The 10,094-nt window shown below is 34.0% G+C and overlaps 1 pseudogene; it reads left to right on the top strand.

Moving 5' to 3' along the window:
* The first annotated feature begins 4,316 nt into the window (after positions 1–4,316).
* On the top strand, positions 4,317–9,458 carry LOC143549929 (putative wall-associated receptor kinase-like 16 pseudogene; annotated as a pseudogene).
* The last annotated feature ends 636 nt before the right edge of the window (positions 9,459–10,094 follow it).

Raw genomic sequence — 10,094 nt, 5'->3', positions numbered from 1 at the left:
AATCTTGTGTAGAAGTCAAATAAAAAAGCAACTTAGTGGCATGAGTCGTGAGTGGGTTTAATACACAGGTAGTTTTTCTTTAATATGGGACCTAATATTATATGGTCATATTATGGGTTTTCTTTTTGATGTGGTTGTTGACATGTTAAATCAGTATAAACAGTTGATACATCTTCTTAGGAAGACTCACTCGAGTATTGGGGGTAGTTTCAAACATTCTTAAATAAATCGTGCTAGCCCCAGGTTAAACAAACTGTTCGTATTCAGTATAATCAAAGTCCGTCTTCAAAAACAGAAAAAAGAACGTCTAAACTAACTTCTTTTCACTCTAGAATAGCCATATAGTCAACCATAATGTTGTTACTAATTTACGTTTTTGTTGATTTTCTATATATAAATAGAGATAATAAACGGTTGTTAGATTTATAAGTTAATAGAGGAGTGTAAAAGTCGTTTAAAAAAATAATAAAAAACTAAACCGAAAAAAAAAATTAATGTTGTGTAAAGTAAAATATTGTAAGGGGCATCAAAACCACTAATTTTGATTTGTTTTACTTTACATAAAGAGATTTTGATGTTATAGTATAAATCTCAGTGATATTTCACCTAAATTCAACGCGTTATCACCACAATAGCACATTAAGTTTTCACTCACGCAACTGAAAACAAATCGTAATCTTTTCCTGTGTGATTTCGTACTATTTTTTGTTTCTTTTGCAATTAATTATTTTTTTTTGTTGCAACATTTTGCAATTTAAAAAACGAAAATTCGAATGAATAAGTAATAAAGACAAAAAAAGTATTGTTTCCCGATAATTAAATTTAAAGCACATATCTCATTTTGATGAATGCCCTGAAAATTCAATTTCAATGATCAATAATGAATATAAATATTTTTATGATTTTGATACAAATGAACTCCTTTTCTATCATTATATAAAAATAGCTAAGATTTCTAAATAATTATCTTCTCAGTTTTTCCTACTTTTTTTTCGATTTAAAAAAGTATTTTTCAATGTTAAGTTCTTTAAAAATAAAAAGAAAGCTATATAAGCCGATATCCAGATAAAATATTTAGGATTGAAACATAAATGGAACTTTACTCATCTGATTGAAACAAAATATTTTATGAGTGTCCTGCTTTAAACAATTTTAAAATTTATTTACTATTTTATAGAGTAATCATTTAAGAATGTTATATACAATAATGGGTTGCACGTAGAAGACATTTACCGTAAATAAATAAATACATATTAATCATTTTTCAATTTTAAAATATAAAAAAAGTTGGTTGAAATGCATTTTTTATTCACCTTTTATAACATCCCAAAAAATATATAAACAAGTATTGCATGTATATTTTCTCACAAGTATGGGTTTAGTAAAAAAGGAATTGTGTATAAAAATATGAGAAAGGTTATGTATGGGTAATTGAACAAAGGAAATCAATGGTTGAGTTAATCTAAAAGCGTTACATTTGCTTTTACAAGGCCAGAGATATACGTTGGAATTCTTGTCATAATTCACTTACTCATTTGGTTAGCTTATTATTAAAGCTGATGTTCTTTTCTTAAAAAAAGGGCAGATTGTTTTCGAATAAATGGGTGACACTTTTGCTCGGAAAAACCCATGAGTTTGGGAACAGTATTAACGAGGTAACATTATAAATTATTTATTTGTATAAGTAGTTTGGTTAGTAGAGATACCGCAGTTAAACAATTCTTCCACGGGGGTCGGACGACACCCACACTACACCTTTTGTTCAGGTCTGCCAATCTATAAATCAAGCTTGGGGCGGTGGTTTGGATAATTGGATGCATCCATGATCCATCCATGTTTATTGATTCAAAATAGGGTTGTTCACGAGCCGATCCGAACCGAGCGAAAACCGAAACGAGCCAAAATCAAATCGATCATTTTCGATCGAACATCGAGCGATTTTGAGCATTATTTATTTCTTTTTCACTTTAAGTTTTTTGATAAGAAACACGTTTAAAGGTTGTAAGTTATATATTTTATAAATAAATTAGTATTTTTAGATAAACGTGTAATAAATTATAAATTTTTATTAAAAATAAGTTTAAAGTGAGATAAAATGATCATGTAAAAAAATAATAGTATTCTAAGAAAAAATTAAAGGGGTTCAAAAAATTGTAAACTTATATATATGTGTTTTGTCTATATATTTATATATTTGTTCATATATAATTATATATAAAATAAATTAAAAATATTCGAGCCGAACCGAACCGAACCGAGCAGACCTTTGCTCGTTGCTTGGCTTGTTTGCAAACCGAACCGAGCAGAGCGGCTCGTTTGCAATCGAGCGAAAAAACGAGCGAACGACGGGCGAGTTCGAGCGACGAGCGGTTTAGACAACCCTAATTCAAAATATGTAGTAAAGCCCAATGTGCTTGGTGGGCTTGAACTACTGGGAGCCAGTGACACCCTGACCACCAAACGTTCAAATGAGCCGAGCCTTCCTCTTGAAAACCTTGTAGTCAAAAAGCCCGATATGAGAGGCCGATAAATGTACATTTATGAAACAGTCAACGTAGAATTTACCCATTTAAGGAAGCTTTACTTAATGGGCTTTGTGTACTTAAAAACCGTACATTTAAAATTAGAGGTACACAAAAGACCGGTTTCGGACCCGACCTGGTGTACCTGACCCGGAACCGGTTCCTACCCGCGGGTAGGACCAGGTATAGGATTTATCGCCGGAGCCGTACCCGGAACCGGTTCCTACCCAGAGCCGGTTTTGACTTTTGTTGACCATACCCGGTTTCGGTTCTTGAGAATACCTTATTTGTGCACCTCTATTTAAAATCTATTGTTACATAAACTTAGTTTTCTTTCAAGATTAATAATACAAATGGTGTTAAACGATTCATTATGTATAATTCGAATGTAGCCAATCTTGGAAACCAAATGTTTCATGTAAACCGCACCTTCGTACATATAAATCGATACATATCTTGAACTACAGTTTTCTACCTCAGTCAACAACTCTGCCATTGTGACTTAGGCTGGTCAAACGCCACAGTGGCGCTATACTATCTTTAATGATCCAATACATGTCATACCCGGATTTGCTTGCGCTGTTGACCAATGCTACATTTGTTCTTCAACTCCCCGTTGACATGAGGCTGTTGAAAGGTACCTATACACTCTAGAAAATCTATGCACCAATTAAGACAACGCTAAGCCTAAGTAAAACACAAATGTAGGAATAAAAAATAAAGCTTAAGACAGGTTTATACGCAGAGTAAATGTCCATAACGAACCTTAATCTGATGTCTCCAAGTACTAGTATCCCCTATCATGTTTTTATAAAGGTGCAAGTCTGGTAAATTAACATCGCCTAGCTAATTCATTCATCTAATGTCATTTTGGGTCGGGCTTTGCTCCTCTTCCCCTCCACTAGAGTTGTCACCCGCCACCTCTTGAAATACTCGAACCATCTCAATTTCGCTTTCCCGTCTTATCCAGGTAGATACACTCATTTTTTGAAAAAAAAAAAAAAGGAAAAACTTTCAGCTTTCTATATATGATTGATTGCCTCCAGCTTTCACAATGCACACTTACTAAAACAAAAAGAAAAAAAGGTCAAAACAAAAACGAAGTAGACGAAAAGCTATTTACTCATTTGTTGTTTACTTAGTAAGACAAATTAGATGTGAATGTCGGTGTCTATAATATTTTGTAACAAAGGTCAGTCATTTTTTAAAATGACGTGCTTTTTTCTATTATTTTCTTAAGATTAACTTGTTTTAAAATTGGATATTGTGACATATATACATGATACATACTACACCAGTTGATTAACACTCCCGGAACACTTGATATATATAACAACTAATGAATTACTTAATTAATTACAATTTGAACGATTGACTTTTTCATAACTATTTCATGCATTAGATATTCATACTATAAATCAGTGTGGATTTACTCTATTATCAATATCAAAATCAAGTTTGGTTGTAACTACAAAACACAACCATGAAATTAATACAAGTCCTAATGTGGGTACTACTTCTAATGTTCTCATTCACAACATCTGATTCAAACTTCACATCTGAAACTTACACACTTATCACTGCTACTAACATTGCAAAGCCAGGCTGCGATGTGGAGACTTAATCGTCCCCTATCCTTTTGGTATCGAAACCAACTCAACGTGTTCTATAGCCCACAAGTTTGAAATCTATTGCAACACTTCGATAAATCCTCACGTGGCCTTAATTAAAAATACAAATACAGGCTACACCCCAATTAAAAACATATCTGATTCCACGCTCCGAGTTTCTAGTATGGTGGCGACTAGATGCTACTCGCCTAATGGTACCGCTTCCAACTCGTTTGGTATCTCTCCAGATTTAACGAATTCGCCCTACACTTTTTCACGGGTAAATAAGTTCATTGCTCTCGGTTGCAATGATTACGCTTGGATGACCTCAGAGTCATCGTCTAGTAACGTGTCTACGGGTTGTGTGGTGTTTTGTAATAATTTAGGGAGAATCCTCCATGGTGACGACTGTTCGAGCAATGGTTGTTGTCAATCATCCATTGATCAAGACATTACCCACTATCAAACTAAGCTAAGTACCTTGCTTGATGCAGATGATCCAGGCTTTACGGAGCCTTTAAATCGATGTACATATGCGTTTCTTGCTGAGAAGAACGTGCACATGCTTAATGGTGCAATCGATTTATATAACTCTTCTTTACGTGAAAGAATTGAAGGTAATGTCTCAGTTGTGCTTGAATGGGCTATTGGTAATCTGAGTTGTGAAGCAGCCGATGGTTTCGCATGCCAATTGAATAGCAAGTGTGTTAACTCTACAAGGATAACCGGTGGGTACCGTTGCATGTGCAAAGATGGCTATGAAGGAAACCCTTATCTGCCTCCTGGCTGCCGAGGTACATGCATATATCTATATCTATACTATATATAATACATCAAACAAGGGTAAATTAAGACACCAATTTTAAATAATTTACAACACTTAAAGCATGAGGTATATGTGTTACTAAGGGTAAACTTGTCTTTTAAACACAATCCATTCAACTTACAAGTTTGGTCCCTCATCTTTAACCATATTATGTTTTTAATTTAAGTTGTAAACTAACTTTCTACCCATGAATTTTAAACGACTATAGCCTTTTTAAACGTTAATATTTTAATAAAAAATTACACCATAAAAACGAGCATTTTATTCTCTTTAATTTGGATATGATATTGTAATAATTTATTTCATTTTAAATAAATTAATATGTTACGTAGGGGGTGTTCAGTGTCGGTTTTGATGGTTTTTAAGTTAAACTTGTGAGTCCAACCGTTAATACTGATATTTTTGTCGTCCAAAACCAAACTCAACCATTGAAAGTTGAAACCGAATCGTTAATAACGGCCTGGTTCCAGTTTGGTTTCACAGTTTAACCTTTAATAATAAATTTAGTTTAAAATAATTAATACTTTAAATGCACCATCAATTTTAACTAAACACCAACATAATATACTTGAGAGGATTATAAATAAAAAATGATAATTTTAGCCACATAAATGGTAAATATTAATGGAAGATCTAGGACGTGAAATAATAACAACAAAGATCACAAAACGAATCATACTGCAATTTGGTTAATTTGAAGTTGTATAGCCAAGATATTTGTAATAAAAAGATTATGTTCAATTAAATTTTAACTATATCTAATATATATTACAAAACATTTCTAATAATTAATAATAAAAAACATTAAAATACATTCAACATTTACAGTCTGGTCTGACCGGTTGTCAGTGTAAACCGCGAACCAACCGTTCACTATGTTTTGAAAATTTTGAAACCGACCAACAAACCGAAAGTAAAAAAAGAAAAAGGAAAAAGAAGTCAAACCAATGACCGGTTTAAACGATTTCAAGGTTTTAACCAAACCATAAACACTTATATTTGTTACGTGATTAACAAGTTCAAACACCCGTTGCATCGCGCGGGCACCCGTCTAGTAATTTATTAATTCTAAGTTTTACATTGTTTAATTGAGGGATATTGGATTTAAATACTCACAACTTTGACTCATTGGTAGATAACACTTCCAACTTAGGAATTGTTCCCCAACACTCCCAACTTCTAACATGTTTTCTTAGTGGCACTCCCGGAGTAACGAGACACTAACTATGTTAGTGTTTGGGGTAAAAAATGTCATTTTTCAAAGTTCAAGGGGTTAAATCAAATTAAATTTATTATATATTTCAAACACTACTCTCAATCTGTCCAATCTCCTCAACAACTCCGGTCCATAAACTCTCATCTTTCTTAATCACCTCTCCATCCATCATTGCTTTCTTGATCTTTGAACCCAGTTCGGATAGTTGTTCATTTGTTGGGTGGGTTCCGATGGTTCTTATGTGAGCTTCTCTTCTTCTTCTTCGGCGTTGCAGAGGATGGTGTAGCGGTGGGTTTTGGTTTTGTTAGTGGTTAATATGCTGTAGGGTGGAATTGGAAAGTGGGTTTAGGGTTGATTTGAATGGTGTTGGGTATTTGGGTTTTGTTGCAGGTGGAAGTGAGAATTGTGTGAGGGAGAATGCCATGTTTAGGTTCTACACAAATCAAAAATTATTGGATCTGGGCGTTTAGCTGCTCTTGAACCCCAAAAGATATTGAAAGTTTGTTTATAATATAAACTCTTCAAATATCTTTTAAAATAAATTGTGTGTTTCCACCGTAATTTAGGTCTCGTAGCCTTTCAATTTGAAATGGAACTTTTGGCTAGTGTAATAAATAAAATTTGGTTTAATACCTTGAACTTTGAAAAATGACACTTTTTACCCCAAACACTAACGAAGCTAGTGTCTCGTTACTCCGGGAGTGCCAGAAGAAAATATGTTAAAAGTTGGGAGTGTTAGGGAACAATTCGTAAGTTGGGAGTGTTATCTACCAATGAGTCAAAGTTGAGAGTATTTAAAACCAATATCCCTTTAATTTATTGTAAATGATCATATTTCTTTCCTTAAGGTTTTAAACAAATTAATGTAAAATTAAACCTCATTACAAAGATAACATGAGATTGCATATTTTTTGTTTGGTGTAAGACCTTGGTTTTAGGAAGAAAAAACCAGATATAGGGCATGTTTGGGATTCCTTATTTACACCTCCTTATTCCTTATTTAAGGAGTTTTTCATAAGTTACAAAATCCTAACTTTTGAAAACTCCTTCTTCCTTCTTTAAATTGTTTAATAAGTTAAATTACCCAAACACTATTTTCATCTATAAAATTGAATAAGTCATAAGGAGGTAAAAATAAGGAAACCCAAACACCCCCATAGCCTCGACTACATGATTCCTGGAGTATATCTATATTCACATTATTATTAAAAAGTAAAATTATGTTCTTACAAGTATAGATATGATATTGATGACTGTGGCAGTAACTGACTCGGTCTTTAGTTAAAGTCATCTGTTGGTGCATCATCTCAACGTCAAATTGACAAGTCAATAAGTATTATGACTTCATAAACCATACGTGGTTAAACTTGGAAACCAATGAGCTTTTTTTTTCTTTAACGTCAACTTTACAGGTTCATATTCAACTCTTTATATTTTATTACGAGTGTATAATGGAGAGTTGGATATGTGAGGTTTTTGAAAAGTAAACAAAATATATGTTATTAGCTTATCTATAGAGATGGAGATGGGACTCTCTGAATGCCATTGTCAGCTTAGATATCAGGACTATTAATTACTTTTTGTATGTCTTGTGGTTTTTTGGTGTTCATATACTCACACAAGTCATAATATATTATTAACTTCTGACCAATGTAGTGCAAGAGAATTTTCTTCTTGTAAGATATATTTTTTCAAGTCCCTATGTTCTTATCTTTTTTTTGTTCAAGTACGTGTAGCTTGGATCTCAATATGTAGCCCTTCATCTTTGTTTAATTTCAATCATTGTTAATTAAAAATTATTAGATATGTTGCAAATCATGGTATTTTCTTTCTTCCTTTAACAATTTCTTTCTTTAGACATCGATGAGTGCCAGGAACGAGAAGCCAATCATTGTTATGGTGATTGCAAAAATACTCTTGGGAGTTACCAATGTACTTGTCCGCCAGGATCTTCCGGTGATGCAAAGGTAGTAAATGGTTGTCAACACTCTAAAGACACGTTTTCGTCAACTGGGTTCAGTATAGGTAAAGCACTTATAAATATGTTTCATGTGTATGTCCATTTCTCTTCATCTGCTTCCAGTTTGCAAAACCCATGTTTTCATCTAGAGCACAACAACCACTAATAGAAGTGTTCTTTGTTGCAATTCACATGTAGCAATGGTGTTTGGCATGTTGGCAATATTTTCCGGCATATCAGGGATTTTCTTTGTTTTAAGGAAGAAGAAGCTGATGAAGCTTCGAGAAAAGTTCTTTGAGCAAAATGGCGGCATGTTGCTTAAACAAAAGATCAATTCACAGGGATCTGATCAGGAGATGATGTTATTTAGCACTACGCAACTTCATAAAGCAACTAATCATTATTCTCAAGAAAATATAATCGGTCGAGGTGCCTCTGGTGTTGTGTATAAGGGAGTTTTGTCTTATATGCGTGTAATTGCTATAAAGAAGTCTAAAACATTGGATGAGAGCCAAGCAGAAGCGTTCATAAATGAACTATTGATCCTTACACAAGTCATCCATCGAAATGTGGTGAAGCTTTTAGGGTGTTGTTTGGAAGAAGAAGTCCCTATACTGTTTATGAGTACATATCAAATAACACTCTTTATCATCACATTCATTCCAGGTTGGGTGGAATGAATTGGTTGTCATGGGATCATCGATTAAGGGTCGCCGCCGAAGCATCTAGTGCACTTGCATACCTTCATTCAGAAACGATTATGCCTATCATACACAGAGATGTCAAGTCTGCGAACATACTACTAGATGATAATTACACGACAAAAATTTCAGATTTCGGTGCATCAAGGTTAATCCCATTAGATCATGAACAAGTAACTACTCTTATTCAAGGTACCCTAGGGTATTTAGATCCAGAGTACTTTAGCACAAGCCAACTAGCTGACAAAAGTGACGTGTATAGCTTTGGGGTGGTCCTTGCGGAACTCATAACCGGGAAAAAACCCATTGGTGTTGATAGAACCAATGTAGAAAAGAATTTAGCTACATATTTTGTCAACTCACTTAAAGAAAACCGCTTATTTGAAATTGTTGAACCTCGAATATTGCGTGAATGCACTCTTGACCAACTTCAACTTGTAGGCGATCTGGTAAAGAGATGCCTTAATTCAGAGGGTCCTGATAGACCTACAATGAAAGTGGTGGCAGCAGAATTAGATAAGTTGAGAAAATTCAGAACTCATCCTTGGATTCAACAACAAACACATCAAGAGACTAGAAGCTCAGCCCTAGAAGTTGAGCAATCTGATCTTTATGACGTCTGATTAGTTTCATGCGGTACTACTAACTCGGAATCTTGCTACAATACCACATATATGGGGCTTGAAGAAAACATTCCACGTTAAATGTTAATTTGGTGTTTCTTGTAGAGTCGATTGCATGTGCATCGCTACCTTTTATGGTTATTAGGGTTATAAATGTTGTCTTTCATAATGTTTAATAATAATGTTGTGTGATCACCTTACTTTGATTTGACTATATATCTCCATGTTTAAACTAAAGAGATGTTATCCTAATTTCAAATAGTCTATTTTACGAAAATCAAGCTATCGCGAGGGGGTGTGTTCTTTAACCGTACCCGAACACCGAACCCCATCTGAATCAACCCGAGACCCGAATAACCTGACCAGATTAAACTCCTAACCCGAACCTGAGATCAAACATTTGGGTCGATATTTGGGTTGAAATGTCCTTAATCGGGTTGACCCGAATAGCCCAAAGTAGAATTAATGCATGATTTCGAATTTTTATAGGGTAGTTGGAATGATGCACATGTTGTATACATCAATGCCACATACTCCAATTCAAATTTCAAAAACAAATGGTTCTTCAGTTCAAATCCCTAAATACTAATAGTATTTATACCTATATTTGTATGCATTGATTATTGATCGGTTAAC

Source organism: Bidens hawaiensis, unplaced genomic scaffold (genome assembly GCF_021521415.1).
Source record: "Bidens hawaiensis isolate Kalapana, Puna unplaced genomic scaffold, B.hawaiensis_p1.1 tig00015870_1, whole genome shotgun sequence".
Taxonomy (NCBI): domain Eukaryota; kingdom Viridiplantae; phylum Streptophyta; class Magnoliopsida; order Asterales; family Asteraceae; genus Bidens; species Bidens hawaiensis.
This window is presented reverse-complemented; position numbering and strand designations above follow the sequence as displayed.